General features: G+C 45.4%; 18 non-coding genes and 1 pseudogene across 18 annotated transcripts; 5 read left to right on the top strand and 14 right to left on the bottom strand.

The window, feature by feature from the left end:
- Positions 1-547: 547 nt before the first annotated feature.
- Positions 548-710, bottom strand: LOC135049516 (U1 spliceosomal RNA). Its single transcript, XR_010241263.1, has one exon. It is a non-coding gene; the product is annotated as a U1 spliceosomal RNA (small nuclear RNA).
- Positions 711-863: 153 nt separating this feature from the next.
- On the bottom strand, positions 864-1027 carry LOC135049384 (U1 spliceosomal RNA). The gene has a single exon (XR_010241140.1). It is a non-coding gene; the product is annotated as a U1 spliceosomal RNA (small nuclear RNA).
- Positions 1028-1710: 683 nt separating this feature from the next.
- Positions 1711-1862, bottom strand: LOC135049609 (U1 spliceosomal RNA; annotated as a pseudogene).
- A 152-nt stretch (positions 1863-2014) lies between these two features.
- On the bottom strand, positions 2015-2178 carry LOC135049128 (U1 spliceosomal RNA). Its single transcript, XR_010240895.1, has one exon. It is a non-coding gene; the product is annotated as a U1 spliceosomal RNA (small nuclear RNA).
- Positions 2179-2849: 671 nt separating this feature from the next.
- LOC135049554 (U1 spliceosomal RNA) lies at positions 2850-3012 on the bottom strand. Its single transcript, XR_010241296.1, has one exon. It is a non-coding gene; the product is annotated as a U1 spliceosomal RNA (small nuclear RNA).
- Positions 3013-3164: 152 nt separating this feature from the next.
- LOC135049236 (U1 spliceosomal RNA) lies at positions 3165-3328 on the bottom strand. The gene has a single exon (XR_010241002.1). It is a non-coding gene; the product is annotated as a U1 spliceosomal RNA (small nuclear RNA).
- Positions 3329-3943: 615 nt separating this feature from the next.
- LOC135049515 (U1 spliceosomal RNA) lies at positions 3944-4106 on the bottom strand. The gene has a single exon (XR_010241262.1). It is a non-coding gene; the product is annotated as a U1 spliceosomal RNA (small nuclear RNA).
- Positions 4107-4258: 152 nt separating this feature from the next.
- On the bottom strand, positions 4259-4422 carry LOC135049358 (U1 spliceosomal RNA). Its single transcript, XR_010241118.1, has one exon. It is a non-coding gene; the product is annotated as a U1 spliceosomal RNA (small nuclear RNA).
- Positions 4423-5094: 672 nt separating this feature from the next.
- LOC135049577 (U1 spliceosomal RNA) lies at positions 5095-5257 on the bottom strand. The gene has a single exon (XR_010241314.1). It is a non-coding gene; the product is annotated as a U1 spliceosomal RNA (small nuclear RNA).
- Positions 5258-5409: 152 nt separating this feature from the next.
- Positions 5410-5573, bottom strand: LOC135049116 (U1 spliceosomal RNA). The gene has a single exon (XR_010240884.1). It is a non-coding gene; the product is annotated as a U1 spliceosomal RNA (small nuclear RNA).
- Positions 5574-6244: 671 nt separating this feature from the next.
- LOC135049553 (U1 spliceosomal RNA) lies at positions 6245-6407 on the bottom strand. The gene has a single exon (XR_010241295.1). It is a non-coding gene; the product is annotated as a U1 spliceosomal RNA (small nuclear RNA).
- A 152-nt stretch (positions 6408-6559) lies between these two features.
- On the bottom strand, positions 6560-6723 carry LOC135049224 (U1 spliceosomal RNA). The gene has a single exon (XR_010240990.1). It is a non-coding gene; the product is annotated as a U1 spliceosomal RNA (small nuclear RNA).
- Positions 6724-7394: 671 nt separating this feature from the next.
- LOC135049600 (U1 spliceosomal RNA) lies at positions 7395-7557 on the bottom strand. Its single transcript, XR_010241335.1, has one exon. It is a non-coding gene; the product is annotated as a U1 spliceosomal RNA (small nuclear RNA).
- Positions 7558-7701: 144 nt separating this feature from the next.
- On the top strand, positions 7702-7817 carry LOC135049054 (U5 spliceosomal RNA). The gene has a single exon (XR_010240823.1). It is a non-coding gene; the product is annotated as a U5 spliceosomal RNA (small nuclear RNA).
- A 270-nt stretch (positions 7818-8087) lies between these two features.
- On the top strand, positions 8088-8203 carry LOC135049047 (U5 spliceosomal RNA). Its single transcript, XR_010240816.1, has one exon. It is a non-coding gene; the product is annotated as a U5 spliceosomal RNA (small nuclear RNA).
- Positions 8204-8489: 286 nt separating this feature from the next.
- On the top strand, positions 8490-8605 carry LOC135049061 (U5 spliceosomal RNA). Its single transcript, XR_010240830.1, has one exon. It is a non-coding gene; the product is annotated as a U5 spliceosomal RNA (small nuclear RNA).
- A 278-nt stretch (positions 8606-8883) lies between these two features.
- LOC135049094 (U5 spliceosomal RNA) lies at positions 8884-8999 on the top strand. The gene has a single exon (XR_010240862.1). It is a non-coding gene; the product is annotated as a U5 spliceosomal RNA (small nuclear RNA).
- A 275-nt stretch (positions 9000-9274) lies between these two features.
- Positions 9275-9390, top strand: LOC135049136 (U5 spliceosomal RNA). The gene has a single exon (XR_010240903.1). It is a non-coding gene; the product is annotated as a U5 spliceosomal RNA (small nuclear RNA).
- A 5362-nt stretch (positions 9391-14752) lies between these two features.
- Positions 14753-14826, bottom strand: TRNAN-AUU (transfer RNA asparagine (anticodon AUU)). Its single transcript has one exon. It is a non-coding gene; the product is annotated as a tRNA-Asn (tRNA).
- Positions 14827-21243: the final 6417 nt, after the last annotated feature.

Below are 21243 nucleotides of genomic sequence, written 5' to 3'. Positions count from 1 at the left end.
AGGCAGCACAAGGGAACTCTCATCTGGGGACAACAACTGCAGGGAGAACACATATTTTCAGATGAACATGGGAGGGCAGAAGGCTGCCTAATACTGAAGCACGCCCAAACAACAAACCAAATGCAACAACTAGTACAAGCATTCCTGGGGGAAGGTCTGCAGAAGACGGATTTGCATACGGTGATGTCATCCAAGCAGTGGGCCAAAGTTGGCTGGAACCCTCATCTGCATATGAAAAGAGAAAAGGGGTATGCAGGGCATGGCGGCCTTTTGCGGCGCTTGGATGACCCTTAGTTCGCATTAAACACCCCCACCCTCCTTCGGTGTGGGGCTCATGTTGGCCATGCCCCAGCCCCTGAAGCATTCAAGCTGATTTCTTGCAGCAGCTTGGCACTGTAACAGCTCCAGAGCTGCTCTGTAAGGCAAGTAAAAGGGTGTGGGCCCTGCAGCACTACCTGTAGTTTGCATTGTGCATTGGAAGGCACTTAAGAAAAGAGAAGTGGAAACAGACAGCAAACTAGGCTGGAGAGAGACCTGAGACAAAGAGATCTGAATTATACGAGAGCCGACCAGGGGAAACACAAATTATGCAGTCAAGTTTCCCACATTTGGGGAAATCGCAGGAGCAGCACACCCAGAGTGCAATGGGTGAGCCTTGCCCTGGGAGAAGCACCTACGTGATCATAGTATCTCACCTGGCAGGTAAGTAGGAGTTGGGCTAGAGCTGGGGAGGGTCGCTGCTCGGGTACCCCCCCTGTCAAGTGAAGGAGATCCAACTGAGGCAGCACAAGGGAATTCTCGAAAGAAGAACAAGGCTAGAGGAAGATCTGAGACAAAGAAATCTGACTTTTACCAGAGCTGACCAGAGGAAAACACAAACACAGTCCCCCACTACCACAAATAATGCTGTCGAGTTTCCCACATTTGGGGAAATCACAGGGGTCAGCATACCCAGAATGCAATGAATGAACCTCATACTGGGAGAATAATCTTCATGACCATGGTCTCTCCTATGCAAAATAAGTATGATTTGGGATAGGGCTGGGGAGGGCCGCTGCTCAGGCACATCTCTGTCAAGTAAAGGAGATTCAACTGAGGCAGCATAAAGGAACTCTCATCTGGGGACAACAACTGCAGGGAGAACACATATTTTCAGATGAACATGGGAGGGCAGAAGGCTGCCTAATACTGAAGCACCCCCAAACAACAAACCAAATGCAACAACTAGTGCAAGCATTCCTGGGGGAAGGCCTGCAGCAGATGGATTTGCATATGGTGATGTCATCCAAAGCAGTGGGTCAAAGTTGGCTTCAACCCTCGTCTTTATATGAAAAGAGAAAAGGGGCGTGCAGGGCATGGCGGCCTTTTGCGGCGCTTGGATGACCCCTAGTTCGCATTAAACACCTCCACCCTCCTTCGGTGTGGGGCTCATGTTGGCTATGCCCCAGCCCCTGAAGCATTCAAGCTGATTTCTTGCATTAGCTGGGCACTGTAACTGCTCCAGAGCTGCTCTGTACGGCAAGTAAAAGGGTGTGGGCCCTGCAGCACTACCTGTAGTTTGCATTGTGCATTGGAAGGCACAAAGTAAGCAGACGGGAGAAGTAAGGATAGTGCGCAAGGCCATAGAATGGAGCGGCTTAAGAAAAGAGAAGTGGAAACAGACAGCAAACTAGGCTGGAGAGAGACCTGAGACAAAGAGATCTGAATTATACCAGAGCCGACCAGGGGAAACACAAATTATGCAGTCAAGTTTCCCACATTTGGGGAAATCGCAGGGGCAGCACATCCAGAGTGCAATGGGTGAGCCTTGCCCTGGGAGAAGCACCTTCATGATTATAGCATCTCACCTGGCAGGTAAGTAGAAGTTGGGCTAGAGCTGGGGAGAGTCGCTGCACGGGCACCCCCCTGTCAAGTGAAGGAGATCCAACTGAGGCAGCACAAGGGAACTCTCGAAAGAAGAACAAGGCTAGAGGAAGATCTGAAACAAAGAAATCTGACTTTTACCAGAGCTGACCAGAGGAAAGCACAAACACAGTCCCCCACTACCACAAATAATGCAGTTGAGTTTCCCACATTTGGGGAAATCACAGGGGTCAGCATACCCAGAATGCAATGAATGAACCTCACCCTGGGAGAACAATCTTCAAGACCATGGTCTCTCCTATGCAAAATAAGTATGATTTGGGATAGGGCTGGGGAGGGCCGCTGCTCAGGCACATCTCTGTCAAGTAAAGGAGATTCAACTGAGGCAGCACAAGGGAACTCTCATCTGGGGACAACAACTGCAGGGAGAACACATATTTTCAGATGAACATGGGAGGGCAGAAGGCTGCCTAATACTGAAGCACCCCCAAACAACAAACCAAATGCAACAACTAGTGCAAGCATTCCTGGGGGAAGGCCTGCAGCAGATGGATTTGCATATGGTGATGCCATCCAAGCAGTGGGTCAAAGTTGGCTTCAACCCTCGTCTGCATATGAAAAGAGAAAAGGGGCGTGCAGGGCATGGCGGCCTTTTGCGGCGCTTGGATGACCCCTAGTTCGCATTACACACCTCCACCCTCCTTCGGTGTGGGGCTCATGTTGGCTATGCCCCAGCCCCTGAAGCATTCAAGCTGATTTCTTGCAGCAGCTGGGCACTGTAACTGCTCCAGAGCTGCTCTGTAAGGCAAGTAAAAGGGTGTGGGCCCTGCAGCACTACCTGTAGTTTGCATTGTGCGTTGGAAGGCACGAAGTAAGCAGACGGGAGAAGTCAGGATAGTGCGCAAGGGCATAGAACGGAGCGGCTCAAGAAAAGAGAAGTGGAAACAGACAGCAAACTAGGCTGGAGAGAGACCTGAGACAAAGAGATCTGAATTATACGAGAGATGACCAAGGGAAACACAAATTATGCAGTCAAGTTTCCCACATTTGGGGAAATCGCAGGGGCAGCACAACCAGAGTGCAATGGGTGAGCCTTGCCCTGGGAGAAGCACCTTCATGATCATAGTATCTCACCTGGCAGGTAAGTAGGAGTTGGGCTAGAGCTGGGGAGGGTCACTGCTCGGGCACCCCCCTCTCAAGTGAAAGAGATCCAACTGAGGCAGCACAAGGGAACTCTCGAAAGAAGAACAAGGCTAGAGGAAGATCTGATATAAAGAAATCTGATTTTTACCAGAGCTGACCAGAGGAAAGCACAAACACAGTCCCCCACTACCACAAATAATGCAGTCGAGTTTCCCACATTTGGGGAAATCACAGGGGTCAGCATACCCAAAATGCAATGAATGAACCTCACCCTCGGAGAACAATCTTCATGAAAATGGTATCTCCTATGCAAAATAAGTATGATTTGGGATAGGGCTGGGGAGGGCCGCTGCTCAGGCACATCTCTGTCAAGTAAAGGAGATTCAACTGAGGCAGCACAAGGGAACTCCCATCTGGGGACAACAACTGCAGGGAGAACACATATTTTCAGATGAACATGGGAGGGCAGAAGGCTGCCTAATACTGAAGCACCCCCAAACAACAAACCAAATGCAACAACTAGTACAAGCATTCCTGGGGGAAGTTCTGCAGAAGACGGATTTGCATACGGTGATGTCATCCAAGCAGTGGGCCAAAGTTGGCTGGAACCCTCATCTGCATATGAAAAGAGAAAAGGGGTATGCAGGGCATGGCGGCCTTTTGCGGCGCTTGGATGACCCTTAGTTCACATTAAACACCCCCACCCTCCTTCGGTGTGGGGCTCATGTTTGCTATGCCCCAGCCCCTGAAGCATTCAAGCTGATTTCTTGCAGCAGCTGGGCACTGTAACAGCTCCAGAGCTGCTCTGTACGGCAAGTAAAAGGGTGTGGGCCCTGCAGCACTACCTGTAGTTTGCATTGTGCATTGGAAGGCACTTAAGAAAAGAGAAGTGGAAACAGACAGCAAACTAGGCTGGAGAGAGACCTGAGACAAAGAGATCTGAATTATACGAGAGCCGACCAGGGGAAACACAAATTATGCAGTCAAGTTTCCCACATTTGGGGAAATCGCAGGAGCAGCACACCCAGAGTGCAATGGGTGAGCCTTGCCCTGGGAGAAGCACCTACGTGATCATAGTATCTCACCTGGCAGGTAAGTAGGAGTTGGGCTAGAGCTGGGGAGGGTCGCTGCTCGGGTACCCCCCTGTCAAGTGAAGGAGATCCAACTGAGGCAGCACAAGGGAATTCTCGAAAGAAGAACAAGGCTAGAGGAAGATCTGAGACAAAGAAATCTGACTTTTACCAGAGCTGACCAGAGGAAAACACAAACACAGTCCCCCACTACCACAAATAATGCTGTCGAGTTTCCCACATTTGGGGAAATCACAGGGGTCAGCATACCCAGAATGCAATGAATGAACCTCACACTGGGAGAATAATCTTCATGACCATGGTATCTCCTATGCAAAATAAGTATGATTTGGGATAGGGCTGGGGAGGGCCGCTGCTCAGGCACATCTCTTTCAAGTAAAGGAGATTCAACTGAGGCAGCATAAGGGAACTCTCATCTGGGGACAACAACTGCAGGGAGAACACATATTTTCAGATGAACATGGGAGGGCAGAAGGCTGCCTAATACTGAAGCACCCCCAAACAACAAACCAAATGCAACAACTAGTGCAAGCATTCCTGGGGGAAGGCCTGCAGCAGATGGATTTGCATATGGTGATGTCATCCAAAGCAGTGGGTCAAAGTTGGCTTCAACCCTCGTCTGCATATGAAAAGAGAAAAGGGGCGTGCAGGGCATGGCGGCCTTTTGCGGCGCTTGGATGACCCCTAGTTCGCATTAAACACCTCCACCCTCCTTCGGTGTGGGGCTCATGTTGGCTATGCCCCAGCCCCTGAAGCATTCAAGCTGATTTCTTGCAGTAGCTGGGCACTGTAACTGCTCCAGAGCTGCTCTGTACGGCAAGTAAAAGGGTGTGGGCCCTGCAGCACTACCTGTAGTTTGCATTGTGCATTGGAAGGCACAAAGTAAGCAGACGGGAGAAGTAAGGATAGTGCGCAAGGCCATAGAATGGAGCGGCTTAAGAAAAGAGAAGTGGAAACAGACAGCAAACTAGGCTGGAGAGAGACCTGAGACAAAGAGATCTGAATTATACGAGAGCCGACCAGGGGAAACACAAATTATGCAGTCAAGTTTCCCACATTTGGGGAAATCGCAGGGGCAGCACATCCAGAGTGCAATGGGTGAGCCTTGCCCTGGGAGAAGCACCTTCATGATTATAGTATCTCACCTGGCAGGTAAGTAGAAGTTGGGCTAGAGCTGGGGAGAGTCGCTGCACGGGCACCCCCCTGTCAAGTGAAGGAGATCCAACTGAGGCAGCACAAGGGAACTCTCGAAAGAAGAACAAGGCTAGAGGAAGATCTGAAACAAAGAAATCTGACTTTTACCAGAGCTGACCAGAGGAAAGCACAAACACAGTCCCCCACTACCACAAATAATGCAGTTGAGTTTCCCACATTTGGGGAAATCACAGGGGTCAGCATACCCAGAATGCAATGAATGAACCTCACCCTGGGAGAACAATCTTCAAGACCATGGTCTCTCCTATGCAAAATAAGTATGATTTGGGATAGGGCTGGGGAGGGCCGCTGCTCAGGCACATCTCTTTCAAGTAAAGGAGATTCAACTGAGGCAGCACAAGGGAACTCTCATCTGGGGACAACAACTGCAGGGAGAACACATATTTTCAGATGAACATGGGAGGGCAGAAGGCTGCCTAATACTGAAGCACCCCCAAACAACAAACCAAATGCAACAACCAGTGCAAGCATTCCTGGGGGAAGGCCTGCAGCAGATGGATTTGCATATGGTGATGCCATCCAAGCAGTGGGTCAAAGTTGGCTTCAACCCTCGTCTGCATATGAAAAGAGAAAAGGGGCGTGCAGGGCATGGCAGCCTTTTGCGGCGCTTGGATGACCCCTAGTTCGCATTACACACCTCCACCCTCCTTCGGTGTGGGGCTCATGTTGGCTATGCCCCAGCCCCTGAAGCATTCAAGCTGATTTCTTGCAGCAGCTGGGCACTGTAACTGCTCCAGAGCTGCTCTGTAAGGCAAGTAAAAGGGTGTGGGCCCTGCAGCACTACCTGTAGTTTGCATTGTGCGTTGGAAGGCACGAAGTAAGCAGACGGGAGAAGTCAGGATAGTGCGCAAGGGCATAGAAGGGAGCGGCTCAAGAAAAGAGAAGTGGAAACAGACAGCAAACTAGGCTGGAGAGAGACCTGAGACAAAGAGATCTGAATTATACGAGAGATGACCAAGGGAAACACAAATTATGCAGTCAAGTTTCCCACATTTGGGGAAATCGCAGGGGCAGCACAACCAGAGTGCAATGGGTGAGCCTTGCCCTGGGAGAAGCACCTTCATGATCATAGTATCTCACCTGGCAGGTAAGTAGGAGTTGGGCTAGAGCTGGGGAGGGTCGCTGCTCGGGCACCCCCCTCTCAAGTGAAAGAGATCCAACTGAGGCAGCACAAGGGAACTCTCGAAAGAAGAACAAGGCTAGAGGAAGATCTGATATAAAGAAATCTGATTTTTACCAGAGCTGACCAGAGGAAAGCACAAACACAGTCCCCCTCTACCACAAATAATGCAGTCGAGTTTCCCACATTTGGGGAAATCACAGGGGTCAGCATACCCAGAATGCAATGAATGAACCTCACCCTGGGAGAACAATCTTCATGACCATGGTATCGCCTATGCAAAATAAGTATGATTTGGGATAGGGCTGGGGAGTGCCGCTGCTCAGGCACATCTCTGTCAAGTAAAGGAGATTCAACTGAGGCAGCACAAGGGAACTCTCATCTGGGGACAACAACTGCAGGGAGAACACATATTTTCAGATGAACATGGGAGGGCAGAAGGCTGCCTAATACTGAAGCACCCCCAAACAACAAACCAAATGCAACAACTAGTGCAAGCATTCCTGGGGGAAGGCCTGCAGCAGATGGATTTGCATATGGTGATGTCATCCAAACAGTGGGTCAAAGTTGGCTTCAACCCTCGTCTGCATATGAAAAGAGACAAGGGGCGTGCAGGGCATGGCGGCCTTTTGCGGCGCTTGGATGACCCCTAGTTCGCATTACACACCTCCACCCTCCTTCGGTGTGGGGCTCATGTTGGCTATGCCCCAGCCCCTGAAGCATTCAAGCTGATTTCTTGCAGCAGCTGGGCACTGTAACTGCTCCAGAGACGCTCTGTAAGGCAAGTAAAAGGGTGTGGGCCCTGCAGCACTACCTGTAGTTTGCATTGTGCGTTGGAAGGCACGAAGTAAGCAGACGGTAGAAGTCAGGATAGTGCGCAAGGGCATAGAAGGGAGCGGCTCAAGAAAAGAGAAGTGGAAACAGACAGCAAACTAGGCTGGAGAGAGACCTGAGACAAAGAGATCTGAATTATACGAGAGCCGACCAGGGGAAACACAAATTATGCAGTCAAGTTTCCCACATTTGGGGAAAACGCAGAAGCAGCACACCCAGAGTGCAATGGGTGAGCCTTGCCCTGGGAGAAGCACCTTCATGATCATAGTATCTCACCTGGCAGGTAAGTAGGAGTTGGGCTAGAGCTGGGGAGGGTCGCTGCTCGAGCATCCCCCTGTCAAGTAAAGGAGATTCAACTGAGGCAGCACAAGGGAACTCTCATCTGGGGACAACAACTGCAGGGAGAACACATATTTTCAGATAAAAATCTTGGTCATGCTCTGGTTTCTCTTCAGAACGAACAAATCTTTCGCCTTTTACTAAAGATTTCCGTGGAGAGGAGCAAAACCGAGTTTTATCTCAATTTTTGCATGCCCCATCTTTTTGGGGTTTCTTTTATCGGTTTAAAGATAGAATGAGTGTGCTTTAATGTAAGCTCATTTGCATAGAAATGACAGTAAATGTTTGTTTCTTTTCAAACAGAACTTTCTTGACCATGCTACTTGCTTGAAAGATCTGGGAGCACATGGAATACAGTACAAACCATGCTTATAGCAAGGAGAAGACAGGTGAGAAATCTGCTTTCTTTCAAATTGGGCGCTCACTTTGATCTGAATGAGGACTGCTGGCACGGCACTCAGGCGACAGGTGGAATCTTGGTCATGCTCTGGTTTCTCTTCAGAACGAACAAATCTTTCGCCTTTTACTAAAGATTTCCGTGGAGAGGAGCAAAACTGAGTTTTATCTCAATTTTTGCATGCCCCATATTATTGGGGTTTCTTTTATCGGATTAAAGACAGAACGAGTGTGCTTTCTTGTTAGCTTTAATGTAAGTTTATTTGCATAACAATGACAATAAATGTCTGTTTCTTTTCAAGCAGAACTTTCTTGACCATACTAATTGCTTGAAAGATCTGGGAGCACATGGAAAAGAGTACAAACCATGCTTATAGCAAGGGGAAGCCTGGTGAGAAATCTGCTTTCTTTCTTTCAAATTGGGTGCTCACTTTGAGCTGAATGAGGACTGCTGGCATGGCACTCAGGCGACAGGTGGAATCTTGGTCATGCTCTGGTTTCTCTTCAGAACGAACAAATCTTTCGCCTTTTACTAAAGATTTCCGTGGAGAGGAGCAAAACTGAGTTTTATCTCAATTTTTGCATGCCCCGTCTTATTGGGGTTTCTTTTATCAGTTTAAAGATAGAACGAGTGTGCTTTAATGTAAGCACATTTGCATAGAAATGACAGTAAATGTTTGTTTCTTTTCAAACATAACTTTCTTGACTATACTAATTGCTTGAAAGATGTGGGAGCACATGGAAAAGAGTACAAACCATGTTTATAGCAAGGGGAAGCCTGGTGAGAAATCTGCTTTCTTTCTTTCTTTCAAATTGGGTGCTCACTTTGAGCTGAATGAGGACTGCTGGCATGGCACTCAGGCGACAGATAGAATCTTGGTCATGCTGTGGTTTCTCTTCAGAACGAACAAATCTTTCGCCTTTTACTAAAGATTTCCGTGAAGAGGAGCAAAACTGAGTTTTATCTCAATTTTTGCATGCCCCATCTTATTGGGGTTTTATTTTATCGGTTTAAAGATAGAACGAGTGTGCTTTAATGTAAGCTCATTTGCATAGAAATGACAGTCAATGTTTGTTTCTTTTCAAACAGAACTTTCTTGACCACACTAATTGTTTGAAAGATCTGGGAGCACATGGAAAAGAGTACAAACCAGGTTTATAGCAAGGGGAAGCCTGGTGAGAAATCTGCTTTCTTTCATTCAAATTGGGTGCTCACTTTGAGCTGAATGAGAACTGCTGGCATGGCACTCAGGCGACAGGTGGAATCTTGGTCATGCTCTGGTTTCTCTTCAGAACTAACAAATATTTCGCCTTTTATTAAAGATTTCCGTGGAGAGGAGCAAAACTGAGTTTTATCTCAATTTTTGCATGCCCCATATTATTGGGGTTTCTTTTATCAGTTTAAAGACAGAACGAGTGTGCTTTCTTGTTAGCTTTAATGTAAGTTTATTTGCATAACAATGACAGTAAATGTTTGTTTCTTTTCAAACAGAACTTTCTTGACCATGCTACTTGCTTGAAAGATCTGGGAGCACATGGAAAACAGTACAAACCATGCAGTATCACAAGAGCCTTTATTTGATCTTTCATGAAGATAGAGCAGAATTGAGGACACGTCAACAATTTCTGCCAAAGGTGGTTCATCTTTCCACATGGTGCCTTTGGCCACTGACACCTTCGTTGAGTCAAAGTCTCTGGCTGTGGTCAGAACTTTGAAAATTTATGTCACCAGAACGGTTCAGATTAGGAAAACAGAGGCTCTGTTTGTCCTGTATGCTCCCAACAGGATTGGGTGTCCTGCTTCCATGCAGACCATTATGCGCTGAATCTGTGGTAAGATTCAGCATGCTCATTCCACGGCAGGATTGCCGTTACTGAATTAGGTGAAGACCCATTCTACTAGAAAGGTGGGTTCATCCTGGGCAGCTGGTCGGGGAGTCTCAGCATTGCAACTTTGCCGAGCAGCTATTTAGTAAACACTTTTGCTAAGTTTTACAAGTTTGATACCTTGGCTGATGATAACCTCAAGTTGGGTCATTCGGTGCTGCAGAGTCGTACGCACTCTCCCACCCGTTCAAGAGCTTTGGTATAACCCCATGGTTCTTAATGTGACCCCAGCATCCTCTAGGTCGTATGAGAAAATAGGATTTTAATACCTACCGGTAAATCCTTTTCTCTTAGTACGTAGAGGATGCTGGGCACCCGTCCCAGTCCATACTGTGTCTGCAGTTATTACTTGTGGTTATACACATGTTGTGTTACGGTTCTGGTCAGCTTTTTGCTGCAATTGTTCATGCCGTTGGCTTGTGTTCTGTTGAATGCCACGTTCTGCGGCATGCTTAAGGTGTGAGCTGGTAAGATGCTCACCTTAGTTTAACAATAAATCCTTTCCTCGAAATGTCCGTCTCCCTGGGCACAGTTCCTATAACTGGAGTCTGGAGGAGGGGCATAGAGGGAGGAGCCAGTTCACACCCTTTGAAAGTCTTAAAGTGCCCATGTCTCTTGCGGATCCCGTCTATACCCCATGGTTCTTAATGTGACCCCAGCATCCTTTACGGACTAAGAGAAAAGGATGCCCTTGTGTACTATCCTGACTTCTCCTCCCGTCTGCTTACTTTGTGCCTTCCAACGCACAATGCGAACTACAGGTGGTGCTGCAGGGCCCACACCCTTTTACTTGCCTTACAGAGCAGCTCTGGAGCTGTTACAGTGCCCAGCTGCTGCAAGAAATCAGCATGAATGCTTCAGGGGATGGGGCATGGCCAACATGAGCCCCACACCAAAGGAGGGTGGGGGTGTTTAATGCAAACTAGGGGTCATCCAAGCACTGCAAAAGGCCGCCATGCCCTGCATGCCCCTTTTCTCTTTTTATATGCAGATGAGGGTTCCAGCCAACTTTGGCCCACTGCTTGGATGACATCACCGTATGCAAATCCGTCTGCTGCAGACCTTCCCCCAGGAATGCTTGTACTAGTTGTTGGATATGGTTTGATATTTGATGGTGCTTCAGTATTAGGCAGCCTTCCGCCCTCCCATGTTCATCTGAAAAGATGTGGTCTCCCTGCAGTTGTTGTCCCCAGACGAGAGTTCCCTTGTGCTTCCTCAGTTGAATCTCCTTAACTTGACGGGGGAGGGGCTGCCCGAGCTGCCACCCTCCCCAGCCCTATCCCAACTCATACTTATTTTACATATTAGATCTCTTGATCATGAAGATTGTTCTCACAGGGTGAGGTTCATCCATTATATTTTAAAATAGGAAGGTACAAATTACATATTTGAATTGCATCTATGTGCTGGATTCAAATGCCCCCCCCCCTTCCTTTCTCAATTGTGCCCGTCAGCAGCTATTCTAAGGTTGCTGCCAATGGGTGTGACACATTAATTTCTTCTGTGGGGTACACTGGACTCCACAAGGATTCACATTGGGGTGTAGAGTAGGATCTTGATCTGAGGCACCAACCGGCTCAAAGCTTTTGACTGTTCCCAAGATGCTCAGCGCATCCTCCTCTATAACCCCGCTTCCATGAACAGGGAGCTCAGTTTGTAGTTGGTGCCTTCAGTAGCAGGCCACTTAACAGGGGCCTGCCTCAGGCAGCCTATTCTTAGCTATTAATTTTGACAAGAAAAGAAGAACTTGTTTTATGAGAATCTACAAGGGCTGCAGCAGGCTAGGTCTAAAAGACATCTTTACTGCAGCTTCATCACTCCCAGCGGCGCTGTATACTCCCGTGCCCTGGTTGCTGGGTCACTGCAGCGGAGGCTCCGGTTTCTTCCTAAGGTCAGTCACACACACACACCGCCCTTCCGGATCACGAGGCCGCTGATTAAGGGGAGCGTGGCCGTAGGGGGTGGGCCGTGTGCGCACTGGGGTGGACACTGATTACTGGGCAGCCGCTCCACTAGCCACCAGGTACAGTTAAGGAGCACAGGTCTGGGGGTTTTTCTCCTATATTAACCCAATTTTGTACTGCCCGCAGCGCATTGTGATAGGTAATAGGGCCTGATTCAGGTTGGATTGCAATCACAATAAGCGATCCAACTGCAAAAATTGCTAAGAGCATACGCATGTGCCTGCATGCGATCGCCTCTGCCTGTCAATCGGGGCAGGGGGGGAGAGTGGGGTCAGCAACACTCCATTTCCAAGTCAGGGATGGAGCAGTGCGGGGGCAAGGCTTCAAAATGGGGTCTGCAATGGAGGAGACACAGGGGGCGTGGTCACAGCGGCTGTATGACATCACATTCAGCCGCTGTGATCACAAAAATGGTGGCGGCTTCCTGCGCGCACATACAGTCTGCACCAGCAGGAGGCTACACCATTGTTTATGATCACGCTGAACTGCAGTGCGACTGCAATTACAGCATGGTCAAGAAGGGAGGTGTCATACTGGGTGGCCATGCCCTGTCACTGTGCAGGAGCCAGCACCGCTTACACACTAGTCCCCGGGTGCAGCACCCAACCCCCGGGACACCCGGAGCAACAAAATGTAGATTCAGGCCACCAGGCCACGCCCCTACCTATGAAATCATGCCTCCTTTTTACCATTGCGCTGCTTATTTGCACGCACTGCATTACAATCTCCCTCGACACCTCTCTGGGTGTCACCAGTGATAGTGACACCTCTGCCATGCTTGTAGCAGCTAGTCCAAAGATCTATGCCTCAAGCCCTGAGTGTTTGCCCTTGTGACTTGTTGATCATCATAGCGAAGCAGATGCTTACAGAAAACTGCAGGGGCTTAGATTGAAAATAAAAAAAATTGATGGGTATAAGGTAGAGAGGAGCGGGTTCGGTTCTCCGAGAACCGAATTCCCCACGAACTCCACGTGGTTTACACTGGTCTGAGGCAGGCTCGGTTGTTCCCGCCTGACTCGGAAAACCTGAACAAGGGAAAATGTCATCATCCCGCTGTCGGATTCTCGCGAGATTCGGATATTATATATAGAGCTGCGCGTTGCCGCCATTTTTACTCGTGCATTGAAGAGAGAGCGGAGAGGACGTGGCTATGTTCTCTCAGTGGAAATCTCAATATCAGTGCTCAGTATCAGTGGTTACTTATTGCTGCTCAGTAATACTAGTAGTGTGTCTCTCCTGCTCAGTGTCAGTTCTCAGTAGTATCCTCATCAGTGCTCAGTATCACTGCTCATTGTCTTGTGCTGCATTGTGGTGCTCAGCATACTACAGTACATTACTAATAGTCCAGTGCTGCATCTTGCTGCTCAGTGTCAGTTCTAGTATCCTCATCAGTGCTCACTATCACTGCTCATTGCATTGTGGTGTTCTGTATACTACAGTAATATAGTAACATATAGTAACATAGTTTTTGAGGTTGAATAGAGGCAAATTGCCCATCGTGTTCAACCTGTTTTAAGTTGTGATGATTCTACATACTTGCTGAATAATGTTTTATGACTAGTTAGCTACTATAACTCATGTTACCCCCGGATTAACCATGTTGATATTTTAAGTATTATAACCTTGGATAGCTTTTTCATTCAGAAATGTATCCATTCCTTTTTTAAATCCAATTACAGAGTCCGCCATTACCACCTTCCCTGGCAGGGAATTCCACATCCTGATTGCCCTAACAGTGAAGAAACCTTTCCTCCATTGCGTTCTGAACTTTCCTCCAGTCGCAGCGAGTGACCACGTGTTCTTTTAATAAATAATTCCTCTGATAACTCTTTGTTATGTATCTTTACATATTTGAAGATATTAATAATATCTCCTCTTAGGCACCTCTTTTCTAGTGTATACATATTCAGCCTAGTAAGTCTTTCCTTATAGTCCAGTACTTTTAGGCCTTTAATCAATTTAGTCTTCAGGATCTCTCGGACTTCCATGAGCAGCAGAGTAGTGCAATGGAAGGATGCTGGGCGCATAACCCAGAGGTCGATTAATCGAAACTATCCTCTGCTATGTGCATTTTTTTTTATAATTAAAGTAATCAAAAACTGGGATTGATATTTTGGCTCTTTTATTTTTACTTAAAGTACAATAACTTTTATCATTTTAATTTGTTTTAATAGTATATTGACAGCATTGTTTTCTTTAAAAAATCCACTTAATTTTCTTTACCCTATTACTGAAATGGTAATTGACAAAAACAAACTACATTGTCACCAGAAGAGCAATGCAAAATGTACAAGTGATATATTAAAATCATCTTCCATCTTGAATTTCAATGATGCATTGGGACAACAATTTTGTGAGAAACATCTTCACCCATAAAGAAAGATTTTCTTAATTCCTTATCTGTGTGCTGATTAGATATTACCTTGTTTTCACATTAAACAGACTTCCACATGAGAAAGCAGCAAGGATGCAGTAACGTTTATGTTTCCTGGTGTCAACCTGTATTATTTCAGTAGACATTGAAATGAGGATGCATCTTGCTGCCTTTCCAATGTAGCAAGTTTAATTCAGTAATAGGTGAAAAAACATTCCTACAAAGGTGTTAATCAGAGACTTGGCTTTGTGGACACTTTTCAGAGAGCAAATTTGTTAGCATAAAAATAAAGTCAGAAAATGAAGAGCTGTTTAATCACTCAATTGGACTTTTCTGCCAGCATAATTTTTTTTTCTCTGCAACCCACTGCTAAATTGTGCTTCCTAGCTGTTTTTTATAAAATCACTTAATCAAATCTAACTCTGATTACATCAGAGAAGGCCAGGTACCCTACACCATAAGAGGGGGTTTGAAATTTTGACTTGTCTATTTAAAGATCACCAAAATCTGATCACAAGGTCAATTACATCCCTGGGTGGGATTGAACCACCAACCTTTTGGTTAATAGCCAAACATGCTAACCGATTGCACCACAGAGACACCTCGTAAAAGTCCATTCTGACAAAGGCTAATAAGCATTCATCTAGAACGTTTCCTAGAAAAACTTTAAAAAGTCAATAATCTGGAGAGTTTTTGTAAGAAACACATTGCTACTTTCCCATGATGAGTGAGTGCTTCAGGATCTCTTGCACTTACATGAGCAGCAGAGTACTGCAACGGAAGCATGCTGGGCCCATAACCCAGATGTAGGCAGATTGAAACTATCTTCTGCTATATGCATTGTTTTTTGTTAATTAAAGTAATCCAAAACTGGGATTGATATTTTGGCTCTTTTATTTTTACTTAAAGTACAATAACTTTTACCATTTTAATTTGTTTTAATAGTAAATTGACAGTATTGTTTTCTTTCAAAAATCCACTTAATTTTCTTTACCCTATTATTAAAATGGTAATTGACAAAAACAAACTACATTGTCACCAGAAGAGCAGTATAAAATGTACAAGTGATATATTAAAATCATCATTCCAGCTTGAATTTCAATGATGCTTTGGTGCAACAATTTTGTGAGAAACATCTTCACCCATAAAGAAAGATTTTCTTAATTCCTTACCTGTGTGCTGATTAGATATCACCTTGTTTTCACATTAAACAGACTTCCCCATGAGGAAGCAGCAAGGATGCAGTGACGTTTATGTTTCCTGGTGTCAACCTGTATTATTTCAGTAGACATTGAAATGAGGATGCATCTTGCTGCCTTTCCAATGAAGCAAGTTTAATTCAGTAATAGGTGAAAAACCATTCCTACAAAGGTGTTAATCAGAGACTTTACTTTGTGGACACTTTTCAGAGAGCAAATTTGTTAGCATAAACATAAAATCAGAAAATGAAGAGCTGTTTAATCACTCAATTGGACTTTTCTGCCAGCATAGTTTTTTTTCTCTGCAACCCACTGCTAAATTGTGCTTCCTAGCTGTTTTTTATAAAATCACTTAATCAAATCTAACTCTGATTACATCAGAGAAGGCCAGGTACCCTACACCATAAGAGGGAGTTTGACATTTTGACTTGTCTACTTAAAGATTACCAAAATCTAATCACAAGGTCAATTACATCCATGGGTGGGATTGAACCACCAACCTTTTGGTTAATAGCCAAACATGCTAACCGATTGCACCACAGAGACACCTCGTAAAAGTATATACTGACAAAGGCTAATAAGCATTCATCTAGAACGTTTCCTAGAAAAACTTTAAAAAGTCAATAATCTGGAGAGTTTTTGTAAGAAACACATTGGTACTTTCCCATGATGAGTGAGTGCTTCAGGATCTCTTGCACTTACATGAGCAGCAGAGTACTGCAACGGAAGCATGCTGGGCCCATAACCCAGAGGTAGGCAGATTGAAACTATCCTCTGCTATATGCATTGTTTTTTGTTAATTAAAGTAATCCAAAACTGGGATTGATATTTTGGCTCTTTTATTTTTACTTAAAGTACAATAACTTTTACCATTTTAATTTGTTTTAATAGTATATTGACAGTATTGTTTTCTTTCAAAAATCCACTTAATTTTCTTTACCCTATTATTAAAATGGTAATTGACAAAAACAAACTACATTGTCACCAGAAGAGCAGTACAAAATGTACAAGTGATATATTAAAATCATCTTTCCAGCTTGAATTTCAATGATGCTTTGGTGCAACAATTTTGTGAGAAACATCTTCACCCATAAAGAAAGATTTTCTTAATTACTTACCTGTGTGCTGATTAGATATCACCTTGTTTTCACATTAAACAGACTTCCCCATGAGGAAGCAGCAAGGATGCAGTGACGTTTATGTTTCCTGGTGTCAACCTGTATTATTTCAGTAGACATTGAAATGAGGATGCATCTTGCTGCCTTTCCAATGAAGCAAGTTTAATTCAGTAATAGGTGAAAAACCATCCCTACAAAGGTGTTAATCAGAGACTTGGCTTTGTGGACACTTTTCAGAGAGCAAATTTGTTAGCATAAACATAAAATCAGAAAATGAAGAGCTGTTTAATCACTCAATTGGACTTTTCTGCCAGCATAATTTTTTTTCTCTGCAACCCACTGCTAAATTGTGCTTCCTAGCTGTTTTTTTATAAAATCACTTAATCAAATCTAACTCTGATTACATCAGAGAAGGCCAGGTACCCTACACCATAAGAGGGGGTTTGAAATTTTGACTTGTCTATTTAAAGATCACCAAAATCTGATTACAAGGTTATTTACATCCCTGGGTGGGATTGAACCACCAACCTTTTGGTTAATAGCCAAACATGCTAACCGATTGCGCCACATAGACACCTTGCAAAAGTAGATACTGACAAAGGCTAATAAGCATTTATCTAGAACGTTTCCTAGAAAAACTTTAAAAAGTCAATAATCTGGAGAATTTTTGTAAGAAACACATTGGTACTTTCCCATGATGAGTGAGTGCTTCAGGATCTCTTTCACTTACATGGGCTATTAACCAAAAGGTTGGTGGTTCAATCCCACCCAGGGATGTAATTGACCTTGTGATCAGATTTTGGTGATCTTTAAGTAGACAAGTCAAAATGTCAAACCCCCTCTTATGGTGTAGGGTACCTGGCCTTCTCTGACGTAATCAGAGTTAGATTTAATTAAGTGATTTTATAAAAAACAGCTAGGAAGCACAATTTAGCAGTGGGTTGCAGAGAAAAAAATAACATTTTAAACCTACCGGTAAATTTTTTTTCTCGTAGTCCGTAGAGGATGATGGGGACTCCGTAAGGACCATGGGGGATAGACGGGCTCCGCAGCAGACATGGGCACTTTAAGAAAGACTTTAGATCTGGGTGTGCACTGGCTCCTCCCTCTATGCCCCTCCTCCATACCTCAGTTAGAGAAACTGTGCCCAGAGGAGACGGACAGTACGAGGAAAGGATTTTTGTTAATCCAAGGTCAAGATTCATACCAGCCACACCAATCACACCGTATAACTTGTGATATACTACCCAGTTAACAGTATGAAAACAACATAGCATCAGTCCAAGACCGATGAAAACTAACATATAACCCTTATGTAAGCAATAACTATATACAAGTCTTGCAGAAGTAGTCCGCACTTGGGACGGGCACCCAGCATCCTCTACGGACTACGAGAAAAAGATTTACCGGTAGGTTTAAAATCTTATTTTCTCTTACGTCCTAAAAGATGCTGGGGACTCCGTAAGGACCATGGGGATTATACCAAAGCTCCCAAACGGGCTCCTGCGGATGACTCTGCAGCACCGATTGAGCAAACAGGAGGTCCTCCTCAGCCAGGGTATCAAACTTATAGAACTTTGCAAAGGTGTTTGAACCCGACCAAGTAGCAGCTCGGCACAGCTGTAGTGCCGAGACCCCCGGGCAGCTGCCCAAGAAGAGCCCACCTTCCTAGTGGAATGGGCCTTGACTGAATTAGGCAACGGCAATCCCGCCATAGAATGCGCCTGCTGAATCGTGTTACAGATCCAGAGAGCAATAGTCTGATTTGAAGCAGGGGTGCCAATCTTGTTGGCTGCATACAGGACAAACAGTGCTTCTGTTTTTCTGACTCTAGCCGTTCTGGCCACGTAAATTTTCAAAGCCCTGACCACATCAAGGGACTCGGAATCCTCCAAGTCACGCGTAGCCACAGGCACCACAATAGGTTGGTTCATATGAAAGGATGAGTCCACTTTTAGCAGGAATTGAGGACGGGTCTGCAATTCCGCTCTATCCATATGGAAAACCAGATAGGGGATTTTATGTGATAAAGCTGCTAATTCCGACACTCGCCTAGCGGAAGCCAAGGCTAATAACATGACCACCTTCCAAGTGAGATATTTAAACTCCACCATTTTAAGTGGTTCAAACCATAACCTTAACACCACGTTAAGGTCCCAAGGGACCACCGGAGGTACAAAAGGAAGCTGAATATGCAGTACTCCCTTCACAAAAGTTTGTACTTACTTCAGGAAGAGAGGCCAATTCCTTTTGAAAGAAAATGGATAAGGCCAAAATCTGAACCTTAATAGAGCCTAATTTTAGGCCCAAATTCACTCCAGTTTGTAGGAAGTGAAGGAAGTGGCCCAGGTGGAATTCTTACGTATGAGCATTCCTGGCCTCACACAAAGAAACATATTTTCGCCATATACAGTGATAATGTTTAGATGTCACGTCCTTCCTAGCCTTTATTAGCGTAGGAATGACCTCATCTGGAATACCCTTTTCCGCTAGGATCCGGCGTTCAACCGCCATGCCGTCAAACGCAGCCGCGGTAAGTCTTGGAACAGACAGGGCCCCTGTTGCAACAGGTCCTGTCTTAGAGGAAGTGGCCACGGATCTTCTGTGAGCATTTCCTGCAGATCTGGATACCAGGTCCTTCGCGGCCAATCTGGAACAATGAGAATTGTTCTTACTCCTCTTTTTCTTACTATTATCAACACCTTGGGTATGAGAGGTAGAGGAGGAAATACATAGACCGACCGGAACACCCACGGTGTCACTAGGGCGTCTACAGCTACTGCCCGAGGGTCTCTTGACCTGTTGCAATACCTCTGTAGCTTTTTGTTGAGGCGGGACGCCATCATGTCTATCTGGAACAGTCCCCACCGACTTGCAATCTGTGCGAAGACTTCCTGATGGAGTCCCCACTCTCCTGGATGTAGGTCGTGTCTGCTGAGGAAGTCTGCATCCCAGTTGTCCACTCCCGGAATGAACACTGCTGACAGTGCGCTTTGATAAAGCTAAATATTTATCTTATTTAAAACCCTTTGTGAGGTCTAAGAACACTGTACGCTATTTGCGTATGGAGTACCGTAAGGGTACGCTCGTTGCGTAACAATCGCTTAGCCGTGGTCGAGACGCTCAAGCGTCACGTTCGCTCACGGCCAAGAGATCACAGGCAGGCACGCTATTGGCTGCTGACTAACGTAATGGTTCGCTATAGCGTAACGGACGCTGTATCGGGAGCGGGCTGCTCGAGCGATACAGACGCTCACGAGAATACGCTGTTGGTATCGGGCACACTTATAGGTGAGCGACTACCGTAATGCTACGCTATCAGCGTAGCGGACGCTCGAGACCACGAGGAGATCACGAGCGGCGCCGACGCTCACAATGTTAAACCTTTATGTCTAAACCACAAACAATGTAATTTGCTGTAAAACCTTAGTGTAGAGATAGGGTGTAAATGCAACACTGTATAACCTTATTAACTCAAAAGCTGTTCGAGCGTCACCGACGCTCTGAGAATACTTAACACTATAAGAAATACACAAATACCGTGCTTAGGGTCCAACACCTAATATATATATTATGAATGTTATACTTGCAAAAGAATTAATACAATACAAGTCATACACTACAATATAACATAGACTAACTAACCAGGTAACTACACAGTAAATACAATACAAGTACGTTTAAGAGAAAATGAGAGAAAGAGAAGAGAGAGAGAGAAAGATATGGCCCATAATAACAAGAAAAGACAATATGATTACGGAGAAAACTTACGCACAAAGGAAACGATCGCATGCGCCTCTGGACATCCAGCTCCCGATTTTCAGCAATGATAACCGATGAAGAGTGAGTGCTGGATGTGATCGGCCTGTCTATTTATGCCCCACACACAATACAATTCAATGGTCCCTACAATCTCATTGTTCATTGGACACAGGAATTCGTCTTCGCATTATAACAAAAGGTCATAGGTTGATTCATACAGGTGGGCTGTGACTATTTCCAACAGCTCAGGTGGGAGGGAAACTGGGTTTCCCGCCGCATGGATAAGTAAGTGCAAATACAGTAAATGTTCATAAACTTCTTATGTCCATAACTATTCGCACGAGCGATTGATCCGCTTCAAACCAACACCGGAATATTGCTAATTAAATACTCTTCCGATGGATACTAAACACCACTGTATTACTCCTGTCTGACCCTTCGTATCAAACAATGAGGGATCTCTCTGTCCAGGAACATACTACATTAACTAAACTTTCAGAATCTATCAAAGGGACCATAATCTACAAAATGCATTATATGGTGAAAATATGTAACGAAAGAGTCGCCCGCTAGACGCACACAATCTCTACCGTAAATGTGCATACCGTGCGCCTGCGGGTGCCCGCAACAGCGAGTATGCGCACGCACGGTAGAGCGCACGCATGCGCAGCAGGGACACATATGAGGTGCAAATATGGCAGTGTGCATCGTGATATTTTTCTGACTTTGACAGTCCACCCTTTGGCAGTCAACAATAACTGCCACTTCCTAAAACATTTCAAAAAGAGAAAAATATATGTCAGGGGTTAATACATTTACATGGTTGGGTAGGGGAGGAGAGGAGAAGGTAGGAAAAGGGTATGACCTAGTGAGATAGCAGAAGCATGTGTGTATGAATCCATGTTTGGGGGGTCATGTATCATCGTGCCGTACGTGTT

Source organism: Pseudophryne corroboree, unplaced genomic scaffold (assembly GCF_028390025.1).
Source record: "Pseudophryne corroboree isolate aPseCor3 unplaced genomic scaffold, aPseCor3.hap2 scaffold_99, whole genome shotgun sequence".
Lineage (NCBI taxonomy): Eukaryota > Metazoa > Chordata > Amphibia > Anura > Myobatrachidae > Pseudophryne > Pseudophryne corroboree.
This window is presented reverse-complemented; position numbering and strand designations above follow the sequence as displayed.